At 27.9% G+C, this 6000-nt stretch overlaps 1 protein-coding gene across 2 annotated transcripts in view; it reads right to left on the reverse strand.

Annotated features, from left to right (window-relative positions):
- Positions 1–4192, reverse strand: part of dnc (phosphodiesterase dunce) — an 847926-nt gene extending 843734 nt beyond the window's left edge. For both annotated transcript variants that reach the window (XM_085953045.1, XM_085953044.1), the window contains exon 1: positions 3857–4192. The gene's annotated coding sequence lies outside the window, so the exon portion shown is untranslated. The remainder of the gene's footprint in view (positions 1–3856) is intronic.
- Positions 4193–6000: the final 1808 nt, after the last annotated feature.

Below are 6000 nucleotides of genomic sequence, written 5' to 3' on the forward strand. Positions count from 1 at the left end.
ATAAAAATATTGTCTAAACATTTTTAAGACTCTTTATTCTCATGGTGTTTCAATACTGTACGGAAAATGATTAATTGTCATATATATTTTTTTTAAACAATTAGTTTCTGGTGACATGTAGACCAGAAATTTTATTCTAGCTTAGCGGCAATTGTGGAGAATATTTTTTCAGCTTTAGAAACGGTGACGTGTGACGTTTGGCGAATAAATCAACATACTGATGTTAAAAAAACTGTAAAAAATGTCACATTCCACACATTTTTTCAGTAATCAATACTCACTGAAAGAATTTGAGGCATTTTTGTAGCACTATAATTTTTAATTGAAATCTTTTCGGTCATTATGCAGCATCATATTGTATTGAACTTGAATTATTTTTACTATTGTAAATTAATCATTAGGTAAGATTAAAAAACTTTTATCAAAACATATTTTTTTAGTTTAATCTATCGTTTTTAAAATGGGTGTCCATACCAAATCACAATCCAACAGCATCACCTCAAAAATTGTACAAATAACATACCTAAACTTTGTTATAAACCATTTTAATGACACTTGAATAAATGATCCATCAGTAAACGTAAGGTTGATAATAACACAGTTAAATATTAAAATTTAACTATTTAAAAAAAATACTAGGTATCGACTAGGGTAAGTGTAGAAATTTGATCTTAATTCAAATATTATATCGTATTTGTTTTTTATTTCTTCCTAATTGCTTGTCACTCATATTAACTCTCACTAATTCACACTCAATTATAACGTGGAAGTATATGAACTATTTTTTACCACAACGCATTACTTTTCTTTATATCCTGGCCACATACTATATACAATAATAATGTTAACCCTCCACAAACTCAAATATAAATTCCATTATTCATAATTGAAAAATCTCACAATGTCACTAAAATACATATCGTAGAAATAATATCTTTGTGGTGAATAACTAGTATACTATTAATTACTACTAATTAAACGCTAAAACTCTGCTTTACAAATATAGCTATCTGAATTTGTTTGCTTATTGGTCGTTTTTTTTTTTTTTTTGAATTATACCTATATTATTTTTTAATGAAATATGATTATATATACAGTAGTATACAATATATTATAAAATACATTTATACACTTATTAGGACAATAATTTATTTTATATTATATTGAATAGTCTTCAATATAAATATACTATACTTACACATTAAATATTACATACGACTGCAACAAAAGGACATTTATATAATTATTTAGTTTAGTTTTAAACTAAATAAACATTATGTTTGAATACATACAGTGTTGCCAACTGTTGTTGATAAAAACCTGACAGACGGGGTACGAAAATAAGCTATTTGGCAGGAAAACACGCTAGATTTTGAGAAAATAAAATTTCTATACCTTTTAAAGTGTAAAAACTGAAAAATGGGTATACGTACCTACGTGTAAAAATCACACCACATTTTCTCAGAAACTCTTTTCAAAATTGACAAAAATAATTAATTGATCAAACAACCTACGATATGTAATAATTAGGCAATGCCACAGAGTGGAATCCCTGATAATCGTCAATCCAATGCCACATGTCTAAGCACACATAAAATTATAATATCTGATACCAATATATCACTATATCGCCAAGAATTCTCCTGTTGTTTCATTGATATAATAAAATTCTAATATTCTAACATTCTAATAAAAACGCCATAAGCTAGATGTATTTTTTCAAGCTAGATACCTATTGAAAAATGATAGACCTGGTAAGAAAAACGCTAAGTTGGCAACTCTGAATACATATTATATAGGTATATAATATCAGTATTAAATGAAATATCATCGGTTTTCTCATATATTTCACGTAATCATTCTAAAATTGTCAGTTCTAAGCTCCCCTTGGCGCTAAGCATATTTTATTTGATTAAAATGTTTCCTGCGTTAAAATAATAATCCCCACCATTTGGGAAAACGTAATCTGCCGTGATATAATAATGTGATTTTTTGAAAATATTGTTTCCTTTTGCACGCAACAGGTGGAGCGGTTTTAAATTATAGTATGTGGCAATCCCATAAACACTGTTTTTTTAAACATTATTTATTTGAATGTAGGATTCTGTACGATGATAGTAGGTTTATCCACTTAGGATAAAATATGATAGCCCATTTGGCTGTATTCATTTTCAGAAAGCAAACTGAATTTCTAAATTATTGTCAGCTATTTATCATCAAAATACACTGGTAATAATGACATTGTATTATATATTTGAATAAAAAATAATACCCATTTAAATTAATAATTCTTCAGTTTATGTACAATTAAGTACTTTGAATAAAAATTTATAATACAAGAGCAGGGGCTGAACTGAAAGTTATTTGTACTTTGGCCAGCTCTCGTAAATATTTCTTGTTCAAAATATAATCTTATAAAGATAAAATATAAATTGGATAAAAACGAATGTATAAATATATATATATAATATAAGTGCTTCATAAACCGGTGTGGTCTTTCAATATTTATTATACTATTCATTTGGAACCAATATGGGTTTGTTATTTTCACCGAGAAAAACATTCTGAACATTATGTATGTGGTCAGCTCAAACATTTCGGAAAATAAATAAAAGAAAGGCGCACCCAATAAATGGCCTACCAATCGTTCGTAATCAATTAACCCAAGAATCTACAGCACCTTGGAAAAATAAGGATAAAATATAAGGTTAAAATATAACATTTAGTTTATATCTAACTGAATTATTTGGCTAACCGTACCTACATCTGAAAACTCTTTCGTACCAAAGAAAATATATTCTATTAAGAAGGTACCTATGTTTAAAAAAAATAACTTTGGCTTCCATGAAAATAATGTAAAACTTTTCTATGAGTTTATTTTTTTAGAAATATTTAATATTATTTTCTGTAATATTAATTTAATAGCAAAGTACATTAGTAAATAAATATTCGTTTTTTTTTAATTCTATATTATTTAATATTAATTGTCTTGACATGATTGTCTATATTTCAAAAGATTTATATTAATTTAATTAAATTACTCTGTTAATCAAATCTTACTTAAACACGTATAGATAATTATAATTATCAAAACCAATGCTACAAAATTTATATAGAATTCAAACAGTAATCGAATGAAAAAAATATATTTATAGAAGCTACTAATATAAAATAATGCAATTAAAAGCATTGCCAAATCACCTTCCCGACATCAAAATAATCTTTCTGTTTTTAAACCGCGAGTTATTCAATTTTCTCCTCTTGAGATATTTAAAAATATACATACCTACCAACAATATCAGAGCTGGTTATTTTGACTAATAATACAAATATTTATTCGATTTAATATATAACTAATATTTCGAACATTTTATAAGCAATCATGTAAATAACAAATCTATTAGGCAATAATTTGATATATGTATAGCATGTCAATTATACTATCTTGTTAATGAAATATCGTTTAATTTAGAAATTTAACTATTTAAATAAGTGTATACTTAATTTTAAACATTTGCTTATTCTTGATATTATGACGAACAACTGATTAATTTCACTATTTCATAATTTTATTATAGATACTAGTAAAATTCAATTTAAAACCACAACGAAACGGCATTCTTATAAGTGTTAATATGTCATTTAATATAGTCATTCTAGATATTCAACTTTACAAGAAACGTATATTTTTCTACTGATTTTTTTAATTTACTCATAAAAATTGAAATACACAAAAATTATTTCAATTTAAAATGGCATTTTAGTTCACCTCATGTGCTAAATTTTCCAATTAAGGAACGTCTTTTTGTGGTTTTCCATTGGCTTTTATCTCTGTTCTAGTACGGTTAATAATTACCTAAATACTCTTCCTTGATGGGGCTTTCGATGTCCCGGGGTCCCGCCGAAGGCTGTGCCCCGCCGCAGCAGGGCAGGCAACAACGGAACAATCCACCCCCGACCACCTTGAAGCCGTTCCTCCCACTTCAAAACGATAAACCTCCACTCTTCAGATCCTATTCAACTTTCTCTTACTCAGCATAGAGCAAAGAAAGATTCTAGATTCGCTTTTTCTCCGAGAACTTTCCAGGACTAACTTATATAGCCCGGAAAGAATCGGAATTTATATCAAAATATATTTGATTCTCTTCTTCAAAATCAATCTTACATCTCTAGTAAATTCAGTTTTTGGCATCTGATACACCAATTCTTTTTTTAATATACATATAATAATTTTCCAAATATTTCTCAACAAGAATATTGATTTAAATAATACATTTACTATTTTTCCATTAATTTTGTTTAAACACCGATTTGCTTATTAATTAGATTTTTAATTTAAAACATTAGCAACATTTATAAGCATTCAACAATCAGATGATTAAACATTTTCTAATACAAATATAATCTCTTTTTATAATGTTTATCAACATTTTATAAGTATTTTCTATACTCTTTTCTTAAATACACATAAATAATAACAGGATTAATGAATGGGTGTGTATTAAAAAATGACTGTATTCATTTCAATCATATGAGAATAAATTAGTCAAAATCGTTTCCTTTGATTTTATTTTGGTTTAGTTCGTACATATTTTCGGAATTAATTCCAAATAATTTAATCCATTTCATTATCTATGAAATTTGATCTAAGCATCACAACTTGCTTGTTTATTTCCAATTATCGGAAGATTTGATGAACATTTTTTGGTATCGAATAGCATACACTTTGCCTCAAGTCATTTATTTTTGTTGAATATATTTTCCCATAGTCAAAAATTAAGGCAGCTTTTCTGATTGTCAAGCTCTTCTTCGAATATTCTTTTGTCTTTTCCTCTAGACAGATATCAACCTCCGTTGAGTATTTAAGTAATATTTCCTTTGGTAAAACTATCTTAGATAAATCTATGTAGACATATAATAAACATCAAAAGCTCAGCTTCCTTTACTAAAAATATTTTATTCTTTTAACAATCAATAATCAAAAACTATGAAATCTCTCAAAATTCTTCGGTCTTATATTCTGTGATATGATGTGTATTTTGACTCTTGTAGTATTTTTAATGTTTCAATTACTATATTATAGACTTTTTAATAATCTATAATGATTCAATGTTCCCTTTATAATAAAAAAAATGTTCTTTTATAATAATTGATGATTTTTTATCCTTTGTTCTTCTCCAATAACGATGAAATTCACGATGTTTTTATTCAAATAATGAGATGGAATACATATTGTTTATATTTTGCGTATCGTGTTTGTGCTATCAATTTTTTGGAGGCAGCACGTAGATTATATTTTATACCGCTAGCCCGACTCAAACATAACGAGTTAAAAGGTGTGTACGTGTGTGTATGAAGCGGAGAACATTTGAAGTAACTTTCACGGAAGGATGGATGAGGTTAAACAGGTCGAAGGGGGATAAATGGAAGGAAAATAAACAGGGATGGGGAACAAAAACAGGGTATAACTACACTACTCACTCGATGAACGGCTCACGCATAAAATTCACTGATGTACTGACATTTGAACATGACCTTTGTCCGATGTTATCTTAAAATATTACCAGGTACACAATCTCAGATCATTTGCGGTGCGGTAGGTCTTTCATACCTAATATAGAAATTGTTTCTTAAACCATTTTGAAACTATGTCATTCACCGTCCAACAAAATAATTAATAATGATTATGTATTCATGTCACATCGATTTTCATGGTATAAACCATTTTTAATTTTTAAATTATTTTATAATGGTTTTGAAAAATAATGTTCAAATTTTATATGACGCTGGCCGTTGAATGAGTTGATTATTTAATTGTCATTGTGCTTGTTGTTGATCTCTGCAAATTATGTGGAGAGACGCTCGACGAGAAATTATTACCGAAACAGGTCGTTTGTGTTGTTCTGGTATTATGTGCTCTTCATCCCTTTTTCGCGGAGCAGCTGAGCGAAAGAGCCTTCCCCCGAGCGCGGTAGTCACGTGACATCGATTGATTCCGCT

Source organism: Rhyacophila brunnea, unplaced genomic scaffold, assembly GCF_057557595.1.
Source record: "Rhyacophila brunnea isolate RB1 unplaced genomic scaffold, BYU_Rbru_1.0 scaffold_3, whole genome shotgun sequence".
NCBI classification, from domain to species: Eukaryota; Metazoa; Arthropoda; class Insecta; order Trichoptera; family Rhyacophilidae; genus Rhyacophila; species Rhyacophila brunnea.